Genomic DNA, 27,129 nt, shown 5'->3' on the forward strand with positions numbered 1-27,129 from the left:
CTCTTAGGTGTTGTTTTTAGTCGGGGACAGACCTAACACACCCTCTTAGGTGATGTTTTTAGTCGGGGACAGACCTAACACACCCTCTTATGTGTTGTTTTTAGTCGGGGACAGACCTAACACACCCTCTTATGTGTTGTTTTTAGTCGGGGACAGACCTAACACACCCTCTTAGGTGTTGTTTTTAGTCGGGGACAGACCTAACACACCCTCTTATGTGTTGTTTTTAGTCGGGGACAGACCTAACGCATCCTCTTAGGTGATGTTTTTAGTCGGGGACAGCCCTAACACACCCTCTTATGTGTTGTTTTTAGTCGGGGACAGACCTAACACACCCTCTTAGGTGTTGTTTTTAGTCGGGGACAGACCTAACACACCCTCTTTGGTGATGTTTTTAGTCGGGGACAGACCTAACACACCCTCTTATGTGTTGTTTTTAGTCGGGGACAGACCTAACACACCCTCTTAGGTGATGTTTTTAGTCGGGGACAGCCCTAACACACCCTCTTAGGTGATGTTTTTAGTCGGGGACAGACCTAACACACCCTCTTAGGTGATGTTTTTAGTCGGGGACAGACCTAACACACCCTCTTAGGTGATGTTTTTAGTCGGGGACAGACCTAACACACCCTCTTAGGTGTTGTTTTTAGTCGGGGAAAGACCTAACACACCCTCTTAGGTTTGGTTTTAGTCAGGGACAGACCTAACACACCCTCGTGTGATGTTTTTAGTCGGGGACAGACCAACACACCCTCTTAGGTGATGTTTTTAGTCGGGGACAGCCCTAACACACCCTCTTAGGTGATGTTTTTAGTCGGGGACAGACCTAACACACCCTCTTATGTGTTGTTTTTAGTCGGGGACAGCCCTAACACACCCTCTTATGTGTTGTTTTTAGTCGGGGACAGCCCTAACACACCCTCTTAGGTGATGTTGTTAGTCGGGGACAGCCCTAACACACCCTCTTATGTGATGTTTTTAGTCGGGGACAGACCTAACACACCCTCTTATGTGATGTTTTTAGTCGGGGACAGCCCTAACACACCCTTTTATGTGTTGTTTTTAGTCGGGGACAGACCTAACACACCCTCTTATGTGATGTTTTTAGTCGGGGACAGCCCTAACACACCCTCTTAGGTGATGTTTTTAGTCGGGGACAGCCCTAACACACCCTCTTAGGTGATGTTTTTAGTCGGGGACAGCCCTAACACACCTTCTTAGGTGTTGTTTTTAGTCGGGGACAGACCTAACACACCCTGGTGTGATGTTTTTAGTCGGGGACATACCTAACACACCCTCTTATGTGTTGTTTTTAGTCGGGGACAGCCCTAACACACCCTCTTAGGTGATGTTTTTAGTCGGGGACAGACCTAACACACCCTCTTAGGTGATGTTTTTAGTCGGGGACAGCCCTAACACACCCTCTTAGGTGTTGTTTTTAGTCGGGGACAGACCTAACACACCCTCTTAGGTGTTGTTTTTAGTCGGGGACAGCCCTAACACACCCTCTTAGGTGTTGTTTTTAGTCGGGGACAGACCTAACACACCCTATTAGGTGTTGTTTTTAGTCAGGGACAGACCTAACACACCCTCTTAGGTGATGTTTTTAGTCGGGGACAGACCTAACACACCCTCTTAGGTGATGTTTTTAGTCGGGGACAGCCCTAACACACCCTCTTAGGTGATGTTTTTAGTCGGGGACAGACCTAACACACCCTCTTAGGTGATGTGTTTAGTCGGGGACAGCCCTAACACACCCTCTTAGGTGTTGTTTTTAGTCAGGGACAGACCTAACACATCCTCTTAGGTGATGTTTTTAGTTGGGGACAGACCTAACACACCCTCTTAGGTGATGTTTTTAGTCGGGGACAGACCTAACACACCCTCTTAGGTGATGTTTTTAGTCAGGGACAGCCCTAACACACCCTCTTAGGTGATGTTTATAGTCGGGGACAGACCTAACACACCCTCTTAGGTGATGTTTTTAGTCGGGGACAGCCCTAACACAGCCTCTTATGTGATGTTTTTAGTCGGGGACAGACCTAACACACCCTCTTATGTGTTGTTTTTAGTCGGGGACAGCCCTAACACACCCTATTAGGTGATGTTTTTAGTCGGGGACAGACCTAACACACCCTCTTAGGTGATGTTTTTAGTCGGGGACAGCCCTAACACACCCTATTAGGTGTTGTTTTTAGTCGGGGACAGACCTAACACACCCTTTTATGTGATGTTTTTAGTCGGGGACAGACCTAACACACCCTCTTAGGTGATGTTTTTAGTCGGGGACAGCCCTAACACACCCTCTTAGGTGTTGTTTTTAGTCGGGGACAGACCTAACACACCCTCGTGTGATGTTTTTAGTCGGGGACAGACCTAACACACCCTCTTATGTGTTGTTTTTAGTCGGGGACAGCCCTAACACATCCTCTTAGGTGTTGTTTTTAGTCGGGGACAGCCCTAACACACCCTCTTAGGTGATGTTTTTAGTCGGGGACAGACCTAACACACCCTCTTAGGTGTTGTTTTTAGTCGGGGACAGACCTAACACACCCTCTTAGGTGATGTTTTTAGTCGGGGACAGACCTAACACACCCTCTTAGGTGTTGTTTTTAGTCAGGGACAGACCTAACACATCCTCTTAGGTGATGTTTTTAGTCGGGGACAGACCTAACACACCCTCTTAGGTGATGTTTTTAGTCGGGGACAGACCTAACACACCCTCTTATGTGATGTTTTTAGTCGGGGACAGACCTAATACACCCTCGTGCGATGTTTTTAGTCGGGGACAGACCTAATACACCCTCGTGTGATGTTTTTAGTCGGGGACAGCCCTAACACACCCTCTTAGGTGATGTTGTTAGTCGTGGACAGCCCTAACACACCCTCTTAGGTGATGTTTTTAGTCGGGGACAGACCTAATACACCCTCGTGTGATGTTTTTAGTCGGGGACAGACCTAATACACCCTCGTGTGATGTTTTTAGTCGGGGACAGACCTAATACACCCTCGTGTGATGTTTTTAGTCGGGACAGCCCTAACACACCCTCTTAGGTGATGTTTTTAGTCGGGGACAGACCTAATACACCCTCGTGTGATGTTTTTAGTCGGGGACAGCCCTAACACACCCTCTTAGGTGATGTTGTTAGTCGTGGACAGCCCTAACACACCCTCTTAGGTGATGTTTTTAGTCGGGGACAGACCTAACACACCCTCTTATGTGTTGTTTTTAGTCGGGGACAGACCTAACACACCCTCTTATGTGTTGTTTTTAGTCGGGGACAGACCTAACACACCCTCTTAGGTGTTGTTTTTAGTCGGGGACATCCCTAACACACCCTCTTAGGTGATGTGTTTAGTCGGGGACAGCCCTAACATACCCTCTTAGGTGTTGTTTTTAGTCGGGGACAGACCTAACACACCCTCTTATGTGTTGTTTTTAGTCGGGGACAGACCTAACACACCCTCTTATGTGTTGTTTTTAGTCGGGGACAGACCTAACACACCCTCTTAGGTGTTGTTTTTAGTCGGGGACATCCCTAACACACCCTCTTAGGTGATGTGTTTAGTCGGGGACAGCCCTAACATACCCTCTTATGTGTTGTTTTTAGTCGGGGACAGACCTAACACACCCTCTTAGGTGTTGTTTTTAGTCGGGGACAGCCCTAACACACCCTCTTAGGTGTTGTTTTTAGTCGGGGACAGACCTAACACACCCTCTTAGGTGTTGTTTTTAGTCGGGGACAGACCTAACACACCCTCTTTGGTGATGTTTTTAGTCGGGGACAGACCTAACACACCCTCTTATGTGTTGCTTTTAGTCGGGGACAGACCTAACACATCCTCTTAGGTGTTGTTTTTAGTCGGGGACAGACCTAACACACCCTCTTAGGTGTTGTTTTTAGTCGGGGACAGACCTAACACACCCTCTTATGTGTTGTTTTTAGTCGGGGACAGACCTAACACACCCTCTTATGTGTTGTTTTTAGTCGGGGACAGACCTAACACACCCTCTTAGGTGTTGTTTTTAGTCGGGGACAGACCTAACACACCCTCTTAGGTGATGTTTTTAGTCGGGGACAGACCTAACACACCCTCTTATGTGTTGTTTTTAGTCGGGGACAGACCTAACACACCCTCTTATGTGTTGTTTTTAGTCGGGGACAGACCTAACACACCCTCTTAGGTGTTGTTTTTAGTCGGGGACAGACCTAACACACCCTCTTATGTGTTGTTTTTAGTCGGGGACAGACCTAACGCATCCTCTTAGGTGATGTTTTTAGTCGGGGACAGCCCTAACACACCCTCTTATGTGTTGTTTTTAGTCGGGGACAGACCTAACACACCCTCTTAGGTGTTGTTTTTAGTCGGGGACAGACCTAACACACCCTCTTTGGTGATGTTTTTAGTCGGGGACAGACCTAACACACCCTCTTATGTGTTGTTTTTAGTCGGGGACATACCTAACACACCCTCTTAGGTGATGTTTTTAGTCGGGGACAGACCTAACACACCCTCTTAGGTGATGTTTTTAGTCGGGGACAGACCTAACACACCCTCTTAGGTGTTGTTTTTAGTCGGGGACAGACCTAACACACCCTCTTAGGTTTGGTTTTAGTCAGGGACAGACCTAACACACCCTCTTAGGTGATGTTTTTAGTCGGGGACAGATCTACCACACCCTCTTATGTGTTGTTTTTAGTCGGGACAGCCCTAACACACCCTCTTAGGTGATGTTTTTAGTCAGGGACAGCCCTAACACACCCTCTTAGGTGTTGTTTTTAGTCGGGGACAGCCCTAACACACCCTCTTAGGTGATGTTTTTAGTCGGGGACAGACCTAACACACCCTCGTGTGATGTTTTTAGTCGTGGACAGCCCTAACACACCCTCTTAGGTGATGTTTTTAGTCAGGGACAGACCTAACACACCCTCTTAGGTTTTGTTTTTAGTCGGGGACAGACCTAACACACCCTCTTATGTGTTGTTTTTAGTCGGGGACAGACCTAACACACCCTCTTATGTGATGTTTTTAGTCGGGGACAGACCTAACACACCCTCTTAGGTGTTGTTTTTAGTCGGGGACAGACCTAACACACCCTCTTAGGTGTTGTTGTTAGTCGGGGACAGACCTAACACACCCTCTTATGTGTTGTTGTTAGTCGGGGACAGACCTAACACACCCTCTGAGGTGTTGTTTTTAGTCGGGGACAGACCTAACACACCCTCTTATGTGTTGTTTTTAGTCGGGGACAGACCTAACACACCCTCTTATGTGTTGTTTTTAGTCGGGGACAGACCTAACACATCCTCTTAGGTGATATTTTTAGTCGGGGACAGCCCTAACACACCCTCTTAGGTGTTGTTTTTAGTCGGGGACAGACCTAACACACCCTCTGAGGTGATGTTTTTAGTCGGGGACAGACCTAACACATCCTCTTAGGTGATATTTTTAGTCGGGGACAGCCCTAACACACCCTCTTAGGTGTTGTTTTTAGTCGGGGACAGCCCTAACACACCATATTAGGTGATGTTTTTAGTTGGGGACAGCCCTAACACACCCTCTGAGGTGATGTTTTTAGTCGGGACAGACCTAACACACCCTCTGAGGTGTTGTTTTTAGTCGGGGACAGACCTAACACATCCTCTTATGTGTTGTTTTTAGTCGGGGACAGCCCTAACACACCATATTAGGTTTTGTTTTTAGTCGGGGACAGCCCTAACACACCATATTAGGTTTTGTTTTTAGTCGGGGACAGCCCTAACACACCCTCTTATGTGTTGTTTTTAGTCGGGGACAGACCTAACACATCCTCTTATGTGTTGTTTTTAGTCGGGGACAGCCCTAACACACCATATTAGGTTTTGTTTTTAGTCGGGGACAGCCCTAACACACCATATTAGGTTTTGTTTTTAGTCGGGACAGCCCTAACACACCCTCTTATGTGTTGTTTTTAGTCGGGGACAGACCTAACACACCCTCTTAGGTGTTGTTTTTAGTCGGGGACAGACCTAACACATCCTCTTATGTGTTGTTTTTAGTCGGGGACAGCCCTAACACACCATATTAGGTTTTGTTTTTAGTCGGGGACAGCCCTAACACACCATATTAGGTTTTGTTTTTAGTCGGGGACAGCCCTAACACACCCTCTTAGGTGATGTTTTTAGTCGGGGACAGACCTAACACACCCTCTTATGTGATGTTTTTAGTCGGGACAGACCTAACACACCCTCTTAGGTGATGTTTTTAGTCGGGGACAGACCTAACACACCCTCTTATGTGTTGTTTTTAGTCGGGGACAGACCTAACACACCCTCTTAGGTGTTGTTTTTAGTCGGGGACAGACCTAACACATCCTCTTATGGGTTGTTTTTAGTCGGGGACAGCCCTAACACACCATATTAGGTTTTGTTTTTAGTCGGGGACAGCCCTAACACACCCTCTTATGTGTTGTTTTTAGTCGGGGACAGACCTAACACATCCTCTTATGTGTTGTTTTTAGTCGGGGACAGCCCTAACACACCATATTAGGTTTTGTTTTTAGTCGGGGACAGCCCTAACACACCATATTAGGTTTTGTTTTTAGTCGGGACAGCCCTAACACACCCTCTTATGTGTTGTTTTTAGTCGGGGACAGACCTAACACACCCTCTTAGGTGTTGTTTTTAGTCGGGGACAGACCTAACACATCCTCTTATGTGTTGTTTTTAGTCGGGGACAGCCCTAACACACCATATTAGGTTTTGTTTTTAGTCGGGGACAGCCCTAACACACCATATTAGGTTTTGTTTTTAGTCGGGGACAGCCCTAACACACCCTCTTAGGTGATGTTTTTAGTCGGGGACAGACCTAACACACCCTCTTATGTGATGTTTTTAGTCGGGACAGACCTAACACACCCTCTTAGGTGATGTTTTTAGTCGGGGACAGACCTAACACACCCTCTTATGTGTTGTTTTTAGTCGGGGACAGACCTAACACACCCTCTTAGGTGTTGTTTTTAGTCGGGGACAGACCTAACACATCCTCTTATGGGTTGTTTTTAGTCGGGGACAGCCCTAACACACCCTCTTAGGTGATGTTTTTAGTCGGGGACAGACCTAACACACCCTCTTAGGTGTTGTTTTTAGTCGGGGACAGACCTAACACACCCTCTTATGTGATGTTTTTAGTCGGGGACAGACCTAACACACCCTCTTAGGTGATGTTTTTAGTCGGGGACAGACCTAACACACCCTCTTAGGTGTTGTTTTTAGTCGGGGACAGACCTAACACACCCTCTTAGGTGATGTTTTAAGTCAGGGACAGACCTAACACACCCTCTTAGGTGTTGTTTTTAGTCGGGGACAGCCCTAACACACCCTCTTAGGTTTGGTTTTTAGTCGGGGACAGCCCTAACACACCCTCTTAGGTGATGTTTTTAGTCGGGGACAGACCTAACACACCCTCTTATGTGTTGTTGTTAGTCGTGGACAGACCTAACACACCCTCTTTGGTGATGTTTTTAGTCGGGGACAGACCTAACACACCCTCTTATGTGTTGTTTTTAGTCGGGGACAGACCTAACACACCCTCTTAGGTGTTGTTTTTAGTCGGGGACAGCCCTAACACACCCTCTTAGGTGTTGTTTTTAGTCGGGGACAGACCTAACACACCCTCTTATGTGTTGTTTTTAGTCGGGGACAGACCTAACACACACTCTTAGGTGATGTTTTTAGTCGGGGACAGCCCTAACACACCCTCTTATGTGTTGTTTTTAGTCGGGGACAGACCTAACACACACTCTTATGTGATGTTTTTAGTCGGGGACAGACCTAACACACCATATTAGGTGTTGATCTCTCAACTTCATCTTCGTGATGAACTATAGCTGGTTTCTATGGCAACAGCTTTTTTTTGAGAAAGAGGGGGAATCAAATAAAACATTCAGATAAGACTCTCCTCACGTCTCTATAATGCAGCATTATCAATTATCCTCTCGTCACGACTCTATACCACAGCATTATCAATTATCCTCTCCTCACATCTCTGTAATGCAGGATTATCAATTATCCTCTCCTCACGTCTCTATAATGCAGCATTATCAATTATCCTCTCGTCACGACTCTATACTGATGGCATTATCAATTATCCTCTCGTCACGACTCTATACTGATGGCATTATCAATTATCCTCTCGTCACGACTCTATACTGATGGCATTATCAATTATCCTCTCGTCACGACTCTATACTGATGGCATTATCAATTATCCTCTCGTCACGACTCTATACTGATGGCATTATCAATTCTGCTCTCGTCACGACTCTATACTGATGGCATTATCAATTCTGCTCTCCTCACGACTCTATACTGATGGCATTATCAATTCTGCTCTCCTCACGACTCTATACCGCAGCATTATCAATTATCCTCTCCTCACGACTACTGCAGAATGATCAATTATGATGTTCTCCACTACACTGTAACATGATCAATTCTGCAGCATACAGAGTTCCTCTGTCCCCCACTGGGTTAGCCTGGTCTCAGAGTCCCCCCCCCCACTAGGTTAGCCTGGTCTCAGAGTTCCCCCCCCCCCCCCACTAGGTTAGCCTGGTCTCAGAGTCTCCCCCCCCCCCGCTGGGTTAGCCTGGTCTCAGAGTCGTCGTCGTCCCCCCCCCCCCCCCCCCCGCTGGGTTAGCCTGGTCTCAGAGTCCGTCCGTCCCCCCCCCCCCACTGGGTTAGCCTGGTCTCAGAGTCCCCCCCCCACTGGGTTAGCCTGGTCTCAGAGTCCCATTGGGTCAACAGTGAAGAGGCGACTCCGGGATGCTGGCCTTCTAGGCAGAGTTCCTCTGTCCAGTGTCTGTGTTCTTTTGCCCATCTTAATCTTTTGTTTTTATTGGCCAGTCTGAGATATGGCTTTTTCTTAGCAACTCTGCCTAGAAGGCCAGCATCCCAGAGTCGCCTCTTCACTGTTGACGTTGAGACTGGTGTTTTGCGGGTACTATTTAATGAAGCTGCCAGTTGAGGATTTGTGAGGCGTGGGTTTCTCAAACTAGGCACTCTAATGTACTTGTCCTCTTGCTCAGTTGTGCACCGGGGCCTCCCACTCCTCTTTCTATTATGGTTATAGCCAGTTTGCGCTGTTCTGTGAAGGGAGTAGTACACAGCGTTGTACGAGTTCTTCCGTTTCTTGGCAATTTCTCACATGGAATAGCCTTCATTTCTCAGAACAAGAATAGACTGACGAGTTTCAGAAGAAAGGTCTTTGTGTCTGGACATTTTGAGCCTGTAATCGACCCCACAAATGCTGATGCTCCAGATACTCAACTATTCTAAAGGCCTGTTTTATTGCTTCTTTAATCAGGACAAGTTTTCAGCTGTGCTAACATAATTGCAAAAGGGTTTTCTAAAGATCAATTACACTTTTACAATGATAAACTTGGATTAGCTAACACAACATGCCATTGGAACATATGAGTGTTGGTTGCTGATAATGGACATCTGTACGTCTATGTAGATATTCCATAAAAAATATGCCGTTTCCAGCTACAATAGTCATTTACAACATTAACAATGTCTACACTGTATTTCAAATCAATTTGATGTTATTTTAATGGACAAAACATTTGCTTTTCTTTCAAAAACAAGGACATTTCTAAGTGACCCCAAAATGTTGAACGGTAGTGTATACTAAATAATATATGTGTGAAATTAGTTTTGATTTAGAATGGAACATTATCATGCACCTGTCTTGGAACGGGGGCAGGGGAAAAATACATGTTATTTATGCACTAAAATAGCGAATGGAGGACGCTTTTCCCGTGGTTCATTTTCATGCCAGCCAGGTAGGCTATACTTCTGTTATAAATATGATCAATGTGCTTAATATTAGAAAAGTTGAGAAATAAATATAGTAGAACTAGCCTATAGAAAGCTGGTCCTCCTCTTTTTAATAGAGGCCATCAATCTGTTTTCTCACCCAATTAACATTGGCTCACATCAACACCATCATCCCAGAAACCCTAGACCTACTCCAATTTGCATACTACACCAACAGATCCACAGATGATGCAATCTCTATTGCACTCCACACTGCCCTTTCACACCTGGACAAAATAAACACCTATGTGAGAATGCTATTCATTGACTACAGCTCAGTGTTCAACATCATAGTGCCCTCAAAGCTCATCACTAAGCTAAGGACCCTGGGACTAAACACCTCCCTCTGTAACTGGATCCTGGACTTCCAGATGGCCCGCCTCCAGGTGGTGGTAAGGGTAGGTAACAACACATCCACCACACTGATCCTCAACACGGGGGCCCCTCAGGGGTGCGTGCTCAGGTTGAGGTTGAGAGCTTCAAGTTCCTTGGTGTCCACATCACCAACAAACTAACATGGTCCAAGCACACCAAGGCAGTCGTGAAGAGGGCACGACAAAACATATTCCCCCTCAGGAGACTCAGATCCTCAAAAGGTTCTACAGCTGCACCATCGAGAGCATCCTGACGGGTTGCATCACTGCCTGGTATGGCAACAGTCGGCCTCCGACCGCAAGGCACTATAGAGGGTACTGTGTACGGCCCAGTACATCACCGGGGCCAAGCCTCCTGCCATCCAGAACCTCTAGACTCTCAGACCATGAGAAACAAGATTCCCATTTCGGATGAAACCAAGCCAACTCTGTGGCCTGAATGCCTAGCGTCACGCCTGAAGGAAACCTGGCACCATCCCTACGGTGAAGCATGGTGGTGGCAGCAACCTGCTGTGGGGATATTTTTTCAGCAGTAGGGACTTGGGGAATAGTCAGGATTGAGGGAAAGATGAATGGAGCAAAGTACAGTGAGATCCTTGATGAAAACCTGCTCCAGAGCGCTCAGGATCTCAGACTGGGGTGAAGGTTCACCTTCCAACAGGACAACAACCCTAAGCATACAGCCAAGACAACACAGGAGTGGCTTCGGGACAAGTCTCTGAATGTCCTTGAGTTGCCCAGCAAGAGCCCGGACTTGAACCCGATCTAACATCTCTGGAGAGACCTGAAAATAGCTGTGCAGCAACGCTCCCCATACAACCTGACAGAAGCTGAGAGGATCTGCAGAGAAGAATGGGAGAAACTCCCCAAATACAGGTGTGCCAAGCTTGAAGCGTTATTCCTAAAAAGACTCGAGGCTGTAATCGCTGCCAAAGGTGCTTCAACAAAGTACTGAGTAAAGGGTCTGAATACTTATTTAAATGTGAGTTTTTTTTTACATTTGCAAAAAATTCTAAAAAACAGTTTTTGCTTTGTCATTATGGGGTATTGTGATGTCATTATGGGGTATTGTGATGTCATTATGGGGTATTGTGATGTCATTATGGGGTATTGTGATGTCATTATGGGGTATTGTGATGTCATTATGGGGTATTGTGATGTCATTATGGGGTATTGTGATGTCATTATGGGGTATTGTGATGTCATTATGGGGTATTGTGATGTCATTATGGGGTATTGTGATGTCATTATGGGGTATTGTGATGTCATTATGGGGTATTGTGATGTCATTATGGGGTATTGTGATGTCATTATGGGGTATTGTGATGTCATTATGGGGTATTGTGATGTCATTATGGGGTATTGTGATGTCATTATGGGGTATTGTGATGTCATTATGGGGTATTGTGATGTCATTATGGGGTATTGTGATGTCATTATGGGGTATTGTGATGTCATTATGGGGTATTGTGATGTCATTATGGGGTATTGTGATGTCATTATGGGGTATTGTGATGTCATTATGGGGTATTGTGATGTCATTATGGGGTATTGTGATGTCATTATGGGGTATTGTTCGTAGATTGATTGAATATTTTTCTTCTTCTCTGTAATGTATTATTTTGTTGTTGAAAAAGTCAAGGTGTCTGAATACTTTGCAAATGCACTGTATATAACATATATTTGAATGCTGAAATCCTCATATTAAAACACCAATGGTATTCACTATGTTGATGGTTTGTATTTAGGATATTGTTTTACAGCTTTGTCATAAAATTATTTTAACAAATTATATATATAAGGCCACACAGAGGGCCAGAGATAATTACAGACACCTGTGATAATCTGAAATACCCCCAAAAGGACACTAGATTTAATCTGATAATAACTTTTTGTACCAGTAATATAACGTCCCTTTGCAACCCTATGAGCAGCTAACAACTTTTTTTTTTTGTACTGCCGACTACGCCAAAATCAAAAAAAATCAAATGTCATATTGTCTACAATAATACCAACTGAGGCTGGAAGCAACATTATTGGCTTCATTCATGTCATATTGACCCGGACATAGATTTCAACAAACACAATTCATCCAATCAACATCCATCTCAATGTGACTGTGTGTGTGAGGGCAGAAATGACACAGAGATCTGAATGGAAATGAAAAATGGGGATTAGGGAGCTGGTCCAATCCATCATCCTCCTCTCTATCTCTCCGTGGGCCAGATCATCCATCTCACTCCGACTCCTGACAGCAGGGGAGAATAATTGATGTTTGCTCTCATACCAAATGGGAGTCCCCATAAACAAAGCAATGTTTTAAGGCTTTAATTGGGCCGACAGGGTTTGCTCCGCTAGAGACTTCTGAGAGACAAGAGAGGCATAGAGGGACCCAGGAGGGACCCAGGAGGAGTGAAGCAGTGGAGAGGAGAGGGGCAGGAGAGGGGCAAGAGGTAGAGGTGGGAGAGGTAAAGGGACAGGGAGAGAGGCAGATGTAGACAGGGAAAGGAGGTAGAGGCAGAGAAGCAGGGGACTGTAACATCTCTCATGCCTCATATGTCTTGGTTAGAGGCCAGCCTATAAGAGATAAGGCTGCTGGATCCATCTTAAAGAAAGTCCCGCTTCAGAAGATGTATTAAATGGTGACGACGGAGGGCTGATTTATCTGTGATTGATGGAACAAGCTGAACGTGTCTCCTGTATAAAGACGGTACCATCAGTTCTACTGAGGCATTTTAGAGATCTCCTGTATAAAGACGGTACCATCAGTTCTACTGAGGCATTTTAGAGATCTCCTGTATAAAGACGGTACCATCAGTTCTACTGAGGCATTTTACAGATCTCCTGTATAAAGACGGTACCATCAGTTCTACTGAGGCATTTTAGAGATCTCCTGTATAAAGACGGTACCATCAGTTCTACTGAGGCATTTTAGAGATCTCCTGTATAAAGACGGTACCATCAGTTCTACTGAGGCATTTTAGAGATCTCCTGTATAAAGACGGTACCATCAGTTCTACTGAGGCATTTTAGAGATCTCCTGTATAAAGACGGTACCATCAGTTCTACTGAGGCATTTTAGAGATCTCCTGTATAAAGACGGTACCATCAGTTCTACTGAGGCATTTTAGAGATCTCCTGTATAAAGACGGTACCATCAGTTCTACTGAGGCATTTTAGAGATCTCCTGTATAAAGACGGTACCATCAGTTCTACTGAGGCATTTTAGAGATCTCCTGTATAAAGACGGTACCATCAGTTCTACTGAGGCATTTTAGAGATCTCCTGTATAAAGACGGTACCATCAGTTCTACTGAGGCATTTTAGAGATCTCCTGTATAAAGACGGTACCATCAGTTCTACTGAGGCATTTTAGAGATCTCCTGTATAAAGACGGTACCATCAGTTCTACTGAGGCATTTTAGAGATCTCCTGTATAAAGACGGTACCATCAGTTCTACTGAGGCATTTTAGAGATCTCCTGTATAAAGACGGTACCATCAGTTCTACTGAGGCATTTTAGAGATCTCCTGTATAAAGACGGTACCATCAGTTCTACTGAGGCATTTTACAGATCTCCTGTATAAAGACGGTACCATCAGTTCTACTGAGGCATTTTAGAGATCTCCTGTATAAAGACGGTACCATCAGTTCTACTGAGGCATTTTAGAGATCTCCTGTATAAAGACGGTACCATCAGTTCTACTGAGGCATTTTAGAGATCTCCTGTATAAAGACGGTACCATCAGTTCTACTGAGGCATTTTAGAGATCTCCTGTATAAAGACGGTACCATCAGTTCTACTGAGGCATTTTAGAGATCTCCTGTATAAAGACGGTACCATCAGTTCTACTGAGGCATTTTAGAGATCTCCTGTATAAAGACGGTACCATCAGTTCTACTGAGGCATTTTAGAGATCTCCTGTATAAAGACGGTACCATCAGTTCTACTGAGGCATTTTAGAGATCTCCTGTATAAAGACGGTACCATCAGTTCTACTGAGGCATTTTAGAGATCTCCTGTATAAAGACGGTACCATCAGTTCTACTGAGGCATTTTAGAGATCTCCTGTATAAAGACGGTACCATCAGTTCTACTGAGGCATTTTAGAGATCTCCTGTATAAAGACGGTACCATCAGTTCTACTGAGGCATTTTAGAGATCTCCTGTATAAAGACGGTACCATCAGTTCTACTGAGGCATTTTAGAGATCTCCTGTATAAAGACGGTACCATCAGTTCTACTGAGGCATTTTAGAGATCTCCTGTATAAAGACGGTACCATCAGTTCTACTGAGGCATTTTAGAGATCTCCTGTATAAAGACGGTACCATCAGTTCTACTGAGGCATTTTAGAGATCTCCTGTATAAAGACGGTACCATCAGTTCTACTGAGGCATTTTAGAGATCTCAAAACACTAACGCAGAGAGAGGAGAAGTATATAAGAGCTTTACAACAGGCATGAGTACAGTATGCTGGGCAGAGAGACATCAACTGAAGACATGGAACAGAGATATCTCCATGTACAGTGAGTACAGTATGCTGGGCAGAGAGACATCAACTGAAGACATGGAACAGAGATATCTCCATGTACAGTGAGTACAGTATGCTGGTCAGAGAGACATCAACTGAAGAGAAGGAACAGAGATATCTCCATGTACAGTGAGTACAGTATGCTGGGCAGAGATACATCAACTGAAGAGAAGGAACAGAGATATCTCCATTTACAGTGAGTACAGTATGTTGGGTAGAGAGACATCAACTGAAGAGAAGGAACAGAGATATCTCCATTTACAGTGAGTACACCTGTAGTTATATGTTAATAGTATACGCCTCAGAAACAATTAAAGAAATAAACAATTACAATTATGTATACCGTAGCTGCTTTGATCTCTCTCTCTCTCTATCAGCTAAGCCAACATGACCTGTGACCCTCAGAGACAGAAATGATAAACACCCACACAGAGACAGGAACTGGAAAGGAATACTGGAGATTGTACGAGTCATTGTGCTTTTGATTGGCTGCAGTGAAAACAGTATGTGTGTGTGTGTGTGTGGGTTTCTTTTTGTGTGTGAGGTTCATTATGAGTATCGCACCTTACTCAATCTCAATTTCCTCAACTCCTCCTGGCTGTGTTCAGTGTGAGTGAGAGATATTCCATTATGTTATTAGTTGAGAAGAGAAATGCTTGTCTCGAGTCCTCTCCACCCTCAGCTGTGTCTCAGGGGCGTGTTAACTACACCGACTGCTCAGGTTGGACGGGCGGCCATCTCTAGTTAGAGTCTTGGAGGTTCCAAACGTCTTCCATTTAAGAATGATGGAGGCCACTGTGTTCTTGGGGACCTTCAATGATGCAGAAATGTGTTGGTACCCTTCCTCAGATCTGTGTCTTGACACAATCCTGTCTCTGAGCTCTATGGACAATTCCTTCGACCTCATGGCTTGGTGTTTGCTCTGACATGCACTGTCAACTGTGGGATCTTATATAGACAGGTGTGTGCCTTTCCAAATCATGTCCAATCAATTGAATTTACCACAGGTGGACTCCAATCATGTTCTAGAAACATCTCAAGGATGATCAATGGAAACAAGATGCACCTGAGATCAGTTTCGAGTCTCATAGCAAAGGGTCTGAATACTTATGTCTTTTTTTTATATACATTAGCAGAGATTTCTAAACAGCTGTTTGCACTTGGCCATTATGGGGTAATGTGTGTAGATTGTTGAGGTAAAACATTGATTGAATCCATGTTAGAATAAGTCTGTAATGTAACAGAATGTGGGACAGGGTCTGAATACTTTGTGAATGAACTGTAGAATGTGTTTACATGGTGGTTGTGCTCCAATGGTTGACCTCTTAATGTGGTCACATGGTGGTTGTGCTCCAATGGCTGACCTCTTAATGTGGTCACATGGTGGTTGTGCTCCAATGGTTGACCTCTTAATGTGGTCACATGGTGGTTGTGCTCCAATGGCTGACCTCTTAATGTGGTCACATGATGGTTGTGCTCCAATGGCTGACCTCTTAATGTGGTCACATGGTGGTTGTGCTCCAATGGCTGACCTCAATGTGGTCACATGATGGTTGTGCTCCAATGGCTGACCTCTTAATGTGGTCACATGATGGTTGTGCTCCAATGACTGACCTCTTAATGTGGTCACATGATGGTTGTGCTCCAATGGCTGACCTCTTAATGTGGTCACATGATGGTTGTGCTCCAATGGCTGACCTCTTAATGTGGTCACATGATGGTTGTGCTCCAATGGCTGACCTCTTAATGTGGTCACATGATGGTTGTGCCCCAATGGCTGACCTCTTAATGTGGTCACATGATGGTTGTGCTCCAATGGCTGACCTCTTAATGTGGTCACATGATGGTTGTGCTCCAATGGCTGACCTCTTAATGTGGTCACATGATGGTTGTGCTCCAATGGCTGACCTCTTAATGTGGTCACATGATGGTTGTGCTCCAATGGCTGACCTCTTAATGTGGTCACATGATGGTTGTGCTCCAATGGCTGACCTCTTAATGTGGTCACATGATGGTTGTGCTCCAATGGCTGACCTCTTAATGTGGTCACATGATGGTTGTGCTCCAATGGCTGACCTCTTCTTGTGGCAACAAGTCACCAATCTTGCTCGTCTCTCTCTGCGTCTCTCTCTCTCTCTGCGTCTCTCTCTCTCTCTCTGCGTCTCTCTCTCTCTCTCTGCGTCTCTCTCTCTCTCTCTGCGTCTCTCTCTCTCTCTCTGCGTGTCTCTCTCTCTCTCTGCGTGTCTCTCTCTCTCTCTGCGTCTCTCTCTCTCTCTCTGCGTCTCTCTCTCTCTCTCTCTCTGCGTCTCTCTCTCGCTCTCTCTGTGTCTCTCTCTCTCTCTCTGCGTCTCTCTCTGCGTCTCTCTCTCTCTCTCTGCGTCTCTCTCTCTATCTGTGTCTCTCTCTCTCTCTCTGCGTCTCTCTCTCTCTCTGTGTCTCTCTCTCTCTCTCTCTCTCTGCGTCTCTCTCTCTCTCTCTCTCTCTCTCTCTCTCTCTCTCTCTCTCTCTCTCTCGTCTCTCTCTCTCTCTCTGCGTCTCTCTCGCTCTCTCTGCGTCTCTCTGCGTCTCTCTCGCTCTCTCTGCGTCTCTCTCGCTCTCTCTGCGTCTCTCTCGCTCTCTCTGCGTCTCTCTCTCTCTATGCGTCTCTCTCTCTCTGCGTCTCTCTCTCTCTGCGTCTCCCTCTCTCTCTGCGTCTCCCTCTCTCTCTGCGTCTCCCTCTCTCTGTGTCTCTCTCTCTCTCTCTCTCTCTCTCTCTCCGTATCTCTCTCTCGCTCTCTCCGTATCTCTCTCTCACTCTCTCTGTATCTCTCTATCTCTCTCTCCGTATCTCTCTCCGTATCTCTCTCTCTCTCTCCGTATCTCTCCCTCTCTCTCTCCGTATATCTATCTCTCTCCGTATCTCTCTCTCTCTCTCTGTATCTCTCTCTCGCTCTCTCCGTATCTCTCTCTCTCTCTCTCTCTCTCTCTGTATCTCTCTCTCGCTCTCTCCGTATCTCTCTCTCTCTCTCTCCGTATATATCTCTCTCTCTCTCTCTCCGTATCTCTCTCTCGCTCTCTCTGTATCTCTCTCTCTCCGTATAGCTCTCTCCGTATATATATCTCTCTCGCTCTCTCTGTATCTCTCTTTCTCTATCTCCGTATATCTCTCTCCGTATCTCTCTCTCGCTATCTCCGTATATCTCTCTCTCTCTCCGTATCTCTCTCTCTATCCGTATCTATCTCTCTCTCCATATCTCTCTCTCTCTCCGTATCTCTCTCTCTCTCCGTATCTCTCTCTCGCTCTCCGTATATATCTCTCTCGCTCTCCGTATATCTCTCTCGCTCTCTCCATATCTCTCTCTCTATCCGTATCTCTCTCTCTCTCTATCCGTATCTCTCTCCGTATATCTCTCTCTCTCTCCGTATCTCTCTCTCTCCGTATCTCTCTCTCTATCCGTATCTATCTCTCTCTCCGTATCTCTCTCGCTCTCCGTATATATATCTCTCTCGCTCTCCGTATATCTCTCTCGCTCTCTCCATATCTCTCTCTCTATCCGTATCTCTCTATATCCGTATCTCTCTCCGTATCTCTCTCTCTCTCCGTATCTCTCTCGCTCTCTCCGTATATCTCTCTCTCTCTCCGTATCTCTCTCTCGCTCTCCGTATCTCTCTCTCTCGCTCTCCGTATCTCTCTCTCGCTCTCCGTATCTCTCTCTCGCTCTCCGTATCTCTCTCTCGCTCTCCGTATCTCTCTCTCTCCGTATCTCTCTCTCTCCGTATCTCTCTCTCTCCGTATCTCTCTCTCTCCGTATCTCTCTCTCTATCCATATCTCTCTCCGTATATCTCTCTCTCTCTCCGTATATCTCTCTCTCTCTCTCTCTCTCTCTATCCGTATCTCTCTCTCTATCCGTATCTCTCTCACTCTATCCGTATATCTCTCTCTCTCTCCGTATCTCTCTCTCTCTCTGTATCTCTCTCTCGCTCTATCCGTATCTCTCTCTCTCTATCCGTATCTCTCTCTCTCTCTGTATCTCTCTCTCGCTCTATCCGTATCTCTCTCTCTCTATCCGTATCTCTCTCTCTCCGTATCTCTCTCTCTATCCGTATCTCTCTCCGTATATCTCTCTCTCTTTCTCTCTATCCGTATCTCTCTCTCTATCCGTATCTCTCTCTCACTCTATCCGTATATCTCTCTCTCTCTCTGTATCTCTCTCTCGCTCTATCCGTATCTCTCTCTCTCTATCCGTATCTCTCTCTCTATCCGTATCTCTCTCTCTCTCGCTCTCTATCCATATCTCTCTCTCTCTATCCGTATCTCTCTGTATATCTCTCTCTCTCTCCGTATCTCTCTCGCTCTCTCCGTATCTCTCTCTCGCTCTCCATATATCTCTCTCGCATCTCTCTCTCTATCCGTATCTCTCTCTCACTCTATCCATATATCTCTCTCTCTCTCTGTATCTCTCTCTCGCTCTATCCGTATCTCTCTCTCTCTATCCGTATCTCTCTCTCTATCCGTATCTCTCTCTCTCTCTCGCTCTCTATCCATATCTCTCTCTCTCTATCCGTATCTCTCTGTATATCTCTCTCTCTCTCCGTATCTCTCTCGCTCTCTCCGTATCTCTCTCTCGCTATCCGTATATCTCTCTCGCTCTCTCCGTATCTCTCTCTCGCTCTCTCTGTATCTCTCTCTCGCTCTCTCTGTATCTCTCTCTCGCTCTCTCCGTATCTCTCTCTCTCTCGCTCTCTATCCATATCTCTCTCTCTCTATCCGTATCTCTCTGTATATCTCTCTCTCTCTCCGTATCTCTCTCGCTCTCTCCGTATCTCTCTCTCGCTCTCCATATATCTCTCTCGCATCTCTCTCTCTCTCTGTATCTCTCGCTCTCCGTATCTCTCTCTCACTCTCCGTATCTCTCTCTCTCTCCGTATCTCTCTCTCACTCTCCGTATCTCTCTCTCTCCGTATCTCTCACTCTCCGTATCTCTCTCTCTCTCTCTCTCCATATCTCTCTCTCTCTCTCTGTATCTCTCACTCTCCGTATATCTCTCTCTCTCTCCGTATCTCTCTCTCTCTCTATCCGTATCTCTCTCCGTATATATCTCTCTCTCTCTCTCTCCGTATATCTCTCTATCTCCGTATATCTCTCTCTCTCTCTCGGTATCTCTCTCCGTATATCTCTCACTCTCCGTATCTCTCTCTCTCTCTCTCCGTATCTCTCTCTATCCGTATCTCTCTCTCTCTCTATCCGTATCTCTCTCCGTATATCTCTCACTCTCCGTATCTCTCTCTCTCTCTCTCCGTATCTCTCTCTATCCGTATCTCTCTCTCTCTCTATCCGTATCTCTCTATCCGTATCTCTCTCCGTATATCTCTCGCTCTCTCTCTCTCTCCGTATCTCTCTCTCGCTCTCCATATCTCTCTCTCTCTCTATCCGTATCTCTCTCTCTATCCGTATCTCTCTCCGTATATCTCTCTCTCTCTCTCTCTGTATCTCTCTATCCGTATCTCTCTCCGTATCTCTCGCTCTCTCCGTATCTCTCTCTCGCTCTCCGTATATCTCTCTCTCTCTCCATATCTCTCTCTCTCTCCATATCTCTCTCAAGCTCTCCGTATCTCTCTCAAGCTCTCCGTATCTCTCTCAAGCTCTCCGTACCTCTCTCTCACGCTCTCTGACTGTCTCTCTCTCACTCTCTGTATCTCTCTCTCTCAGCACCCCTCCTCCCTCTCTCTCTCCCCCTCATATTCTCTTCCCACCCCCCCCCCTCTTCCCTATTCTCTCTCTCCCCCTCCCTCTCATCCCCATCTCGTGCTCCCTCCAACTCTCTCTCTCCCTCTCCACACAGATAGAGGGAGAGATGAGCTGCAGTGGCAGTAAAGGAGATATTCGATGTGTGCTGAGTGTCTGCTATCTGAGCACCCCGGACTTTCAGTGTGTGTGTGTCGATGAGCCAGCGAGCTCCCCGGACTTTCAGTGTGTGTGTCGGTGAGCCAGCGAGCGCCCCGGACTATCAGTGTGTGTGTCGGTGAGCCAGCGAGCACCCCGGACTTTCAGTGTGTGTGAGCCGCTCTCTGCTTTACTGAGGGAGAAGGAGAGAAGGAGGAGCAGAAAAGGGGGAGTACCTGATTCCAGTCTTGCTCGCTGTGGGCTTAGAAGAAAAGGGAACCGTACTCTCTCTACTGGTACGAAGGCAGCAAACAGCCAATGTGCCTCAACTATAGGAACTATACAACGACTGCCCTGCCGGGGACTCTGGTCCTGCGTACGTCTACCATGGCATAGCCTTCTCCCAGGGAGACTAACCCACGAACAGACATGCACGGTGGGCACTAGCAGGGATCTATGCTGCTGTCAGGTCCTGTTCGTCAGTGATTTACCACGGAGGTGAGTCGCCTGGGCTCTTTCCATATCTCAGTTAAACCCGCTGGAGTAGATACAGAGGATTGTTCAGATACCTCTGGATGGAAGAGGATGGGTCTGAAATTAGTGTTGGGTAGAGAATAAGATACGGGGAACTACAGAGAATAAGATATGGGGGAACTACAGAGAATAAGATACGGGGGAACTACAGAGAATAAGATACGGGGGAACTACAGAGAATAAGATACGGGGAACTACAGAGAATAAGATACGGGGAACTACAGAGAATAAGATATGGGGGAACTACAGAGAATAAGATACGGGGGAACTACAGAGAATAAGATACGGGGGAACTACAGAGAATAAGATACGGGGGAACTACAGAGAATAAGATACGGGGAACTACAGAGAATAAGATACGGGGAACTACAGAGAATAAGATACGGGGGAACTACAGAGAATAAGATACATGGAACTACAGAGAATAAGATATGTGGGAACTATAGAGGATAAGATATGGGGGAACTACAGAGAATAAGATACAGGGGGAACTACAGAGAATAATATATGTGGGAACTATAGAGGATAAGATATGGGGGAACTACAGAGAATAAGATACAGGGGGAACTACAGAGAATAATATATGTGGGAACTATAGAGGATAAGATATGGGGGAACTACAGAGAATAATATATGTGGGAACTATAGAGGATTAGATATGGGGGAACTACAGAGAATAAGATACAGGGGGAACTACAGAGAATAAGATACAGGGGGAACTACAGAGAATAATATATGTGGGAACTATAGAGGATAAGATATGGGGGAACTACAGAGAATAAGATACAGGGGGAACTACAGAGAATAATATATGTGGGAACTATAGAGGATAAGATATGGGGGAACTACAGAGAATAATATATGTGGGAACTATAGAGGATAAGATATGGGGGAACTACAGAGAATAAGATATGGGGGACTACAGAGAATAAGATATGGGGGAACTACAGAGAATAAGATATGGGGAACTACAGAGAATAAGATATGGGGGAACTACAGAGAATAATATATGTGGGAACTATAGAGGATAAGATATGGGGGAACTACAGAGAATAATATATGTGGGAACTATAGAGGATAAGATATGGGGGAACTACAGAGAATAAGATATGTGGAACTACAGAGAATAAGATATGGGGAACTACAGAGAATAAGATACGGGGGACTACAGATAATAAGATATGGGGGACTACAGATAATAAGATATGGGGGACTACAGATAATAAGATATGTGGAACTACAGATAATAAGATATGGGGGAACTACAGAGAATAAGATATGGGGAACTACAGAGAATAAGATACGGGGGACTACAGATAATAAGATATGGGGGACTACAGATAATAAGATATGTGGAACTACAGAGAATAAGATATGGGGGAACTACAGAGAATAAGATATGGGGGAACTACAGAGAATAAGATATGGGGAACTACAGAGAATAAGATATGGGGGAACTACAGAGAATAATATATGTGGGAACTATAGAGGATAAGATATGGGGGAACTACAGAGAATAATATATGTGGGAACTATAGAGGATAAGATATGGGGGAACTACAGAGAATAAGATATGTGGAACTACAGAGAATAAGATATGGGGAACTACAGAGAATAAGATACGGGGGACTACAGATAATAAGATATGGGGGACTACAGATAATAAGATATGGGGGACTACAGATAATAAGATATGTGGAACTACAGAGAATAAGATATGGGGGAACTACAGAGAATAAGATATGGGGAACTACAGAGAATAAGATACGGGGGACTACAGATAATAGGATATGGGGGACTACAGATAATAAGATATGTGGAACTACAGAGAATAAGATATGGGGGAACTACAGAGAATAAGATATGGGGAACTACAGAGAATAAGATACGGGGGACTACAGATAATAAGATATGGGGGAACTACAGAGAATAAGATATGGGGGACTACAGATAATAAGATATGTGGAACTACAGAGAATAAGATATGGGGGAACTACAGAGAATAAGATATGGGGAACTACAGAGAATAAGATACGGGGGACTACAGATAATAAGATATGGGGGAACTACAGAGAATAAGATATGGGGGACTACAGATAATAAGATATGTGGAACTACAGAGAATAAGATACGGGGGAACTACAGAGAATAAGATACAGGGGAACTACAGAGAATAAGATACGGGGGAACTACAGAGAATAAGATATGGGGGAACTACAGAGAATAAGATACAGGGGGACTACAGAGAATAAGATACAGGGGAACTACAGAGAATAAGATACGGGGGAACTACAGAGAATAAGATACGGGGGAACTACAGAGAATAAGATATGGGGGAACTACAGAGAATAAGATATGGGGGAACTACAGAGAATAAGATATGGGGGAACTACAGAGAATAAGATATGGGGAACTACAGAGAATAAGATACGGGGGACTACAGATAATAAGATATGGGGGAACTACAGAGAATAAGATATGGGGGACTACAGATAATAAGATATGTGGAACTACAGAGAATAAGATATGGGGGAACTACAGAGAATAAGATACAGGGGAACTACAGAGAATAAGATACGGGGGAACTACAGAGAATAAGATATGGGGGAACTACAGAGAATAAGATATGGGGGACTACAGAGAATAAGATATGGGGGACTACAGAGAATAAGATACGGGGGACTACAGAGAATAAGATATGGGGGAACTACAGAGAATAAGATATGGGGGAACTACAGAGAATAAGATATGGGGGACTACAGATAATAAGATACGGGGGACTACAGAGAATAAGATATGGGGGACTATAGAGAATAAGATATGGGGAACTATAGAGAATAAGATATGGGGGAACTACAGAGAATAAGATATGGGGGAACTACAGAGAATAAGATATGGGGGAACTATAGAGAATAAGATATGGGGAAACTACAGAGAATAAGATATGGGGGACTACAGAGAATAAGATATGGGGGACTACAGAGAATAAGATATGGGGGAACTACATAGAATAAGATATGGGGGAACTATAGAGAATAAGATATGGGGGAACTACAGAGAATAAGATATGGGGGAACTATAGAGAATAAGATATGGGGGAACTACAGAGAATAAGATATGGGGGAACTACATAGAATAAGATATGGGGGAACTATAGAGAATAAGATATGGGGGAACTACAGAGAATAAGATATGGGGGAACTATAGAGAATAAGATATGGGGGAACTACAGAGAATAAGATATGGGGGAACTACAGAGAATAAGATATGGGGGACTACAGAGAATAAGATATGGGGGAACTACAGAGAATAAGATATGGGGGAACTACATAGAATAAGATATGGGGGAACTATAGAGAATAAGATATGGGGGAACTACAGAGAATAAGATATGGGGGACTACAGATAATAAGATACGGGGGAACTACAGATAATAAGATATGGGGGAACTACAGAGAATAAGATATGGGGGAACTACAGAGAATAAGATATGGGGGAACTACAGAGAATAAGATATGGGGGAACTACAGAGAATAAGATATGGGGGACTACAGATAATAAGATACGGGGGAACTACAGATAATAAGATATGGGGGAACTACAGAGAATAAGATATGGGGGAACTACATAGAATAAGATATGGGGGAACTACAGAGAATAAGATATGGGGAACTACAGAGAATAAGATATGGGGAACTACAGAGAATAAGATACGGGGGACTACAGAGAATAAGATACGGGGAACTACAGAGGATAAGATATGTGGAACTACAGAGAATAAGATACGGGGGACTACAGAGAATAAGATACGGGGAACTACAGAGGATAAGATATGTGGAACTACAGAGAATAAGATACAGGGGGAACTACAGAGAATAAGATACGGGGGAACTACAGAGAATAAGATATGGGGGACTACAGAGAATAAGATATGGGGGAACTATAGAGAATAAGATACGGGGGGAACTACAGAGAATAAGATATGGGGAACTACAGAGAATAAGATACGGGGGACTACAGAGAATAAGATACGGGGAACTACAGAGAATAAGATACGGGGGACTACAGAGAATAAGATACGGGGAACTACAGAGGATAAGATATGTGGAACTACAGAGAATAAGATATGGGGAACTACAGAGAATAAGATACGGGGGACTACAGAGAATAAGATATGGGGAACTACAGAGAATAAGATACGGGGGACTACAGAGAATAAGATACGGGGAACTACAGAGAATAAGATACGGGGGACTACAGAGAATAAGATACGGGGAACTACAGAGGATAAGATATGTGGAACTACATAGAATAAGATATGGGGAACTACAGAGAATAAGATATGGGGAACTACAGAGAATAAGATACGGGGGACTACAGAGAATAAGATACGGGGAACTACAGAGGATAAGATATGTGGAACTACAGAGAATAAGATACGGGGGACTACAGAGAATAAGATACGGGGAACTACAGAGGATAAGATATGTGGAACTACAGAGAATAAGATACAGGGGGAACTACAGAGAATAAGATACGGGGGAACTACAGAGAATAAGATATGGGGGACTACAGAGAATAAGATATGGGGGAACTATAGAGAATAAGATACGGGGGGAACTACAGAGAATAAGATACAGGGGGACTACAGAGAATAGGATATGGGGAAATACAGAGAATAAGATATGGGGGACTACAGAGAATAAGATATGGGGGACTACAGATAATAATATATGGGGAACTACAGAGAATAAGATATGGGGAACTACAGAGAATAAGATACGGGGAACTACAGAGAATAAGATACGGGGAACTACAGAGAATAAGATACGGGGGACTACAGAGAATAAGATACATGGAACTACAGAGAATAAGATACGGGGAACTACAGAGAATAAGCTACGGGGGAACTACAGAGAATAAGATACGGGGAACTACAGAGAATAAGATACGGGGGACTACAGAGAATAAGATATGGGGAACTACAGAGAATAAGATATGGGGAACTACAGAGAATAAGATACGGGGAACTACAGAGAATAAGATACGGGGAACTACAGAGAATAAGATACAGGGGAACTACAGAGAATAAGATACGGGGGACTACAGAGAATAATATATGGGGAACTACAGAGAATAAGATATGGGGAACTACAGAGAATAAGATACGGGGAACTACAGAGAATAAGATACGGGGAACTACAGAGAATAAGATACGGGGGACTACAGAGAATAAGATATGGGGAACTACAGAGAATAAGATACGGGGGACTACAGAGAATAAGATATGGGGGGACTACAGAGAATAAGATATGGGGGACTACAGAGAATAAGATACGGGGGACTACAGAGAATAAGATACGGGGGAACTACAGAGAATAAGATATGGGGGAACTATAGAGAATAAGATATGGGGGACTACAGAGAATAAGATATGGGGAACTACAGAGAATAAGATATGGGGGAACTACAGAGAATAAGATATGGGGGAACTATAGAGAATAAGATATGGGGGACTACAGAGAATAAGATATGGGGGACTACAGATAATAAGATACGGGGAACTACAGAGCATAAGATATGGGGAACTACAGAGAATAAGATATGGGGGAACTACAGAGAATAAGATATGGGGAACTACAGAGAATAAGATATGGGGGAACTACATAGAATAAGATACGGGGAACTACAGAGAATAAGATATGGGGGAACTACAGAGAATAAGATATGGGGGAACTACAGAGAATAAGATATGGGGGAACTACAGAGAATAAGATATGGGGAACTACAGAGAATAAGATATGGGGGAACTACAGAGAATAAGATATGGGGGAACTACAGAGAATAAGATATGGGGGACTACAGAGAATAAGATACGGGGAACTACAGAGAATAAGATATGGGGGACTACAGAGAATAAGATATGTGGAACTACAGAGGATAAGATATGGGGAACTACAGAG

General features: G+C 44.6%; 2 protein-coding genes across 2 annotated transcripts in view; one reads left to right on the top strand and one right to left on the bottom strand.

Moving 5' to 3' along the window:
- The window catches only part of dock1 (dedicator of cytokinesis 1), an 800,130-nt gene that overhangs the window by 288,319 nt on the left and 484,682 nt on the right, over positions 1 to 27,129 (bottom strand). The gene's annotated exons all lie outside the window — the stretch shown is intronic.
- LOC139571619 (inhibitory synaptic factor 2A) overlaps positions 20,558 to 27,129 on the top strand; it is an 84,531-nt gene continuing 77,959 nt past the window's right edge. Inside the window, exon 1 of the mRNA XM_071394663.1 lies at positions 20,558 to 21,130. The gene's annotated coding sequence lies outside the window, so the exon portion shown is untranslated. The remainder of the gene's footprint in view (positions 21,131 to 27,129) is intronic.

This window comes from Salvelinus alpinus, chromosome 3, assembly GCF_045679555.1.
Source record: "Salvelinus alpinus chromosome 3, SLU_Salpinus.1, whole genome shotgun sequence".
NCBI lineage: Eukaryota > Metazoa > Chordata > Actinopteri > Salmoniformes > Salmonidae > Salvelinus > Salvelinus alpinus.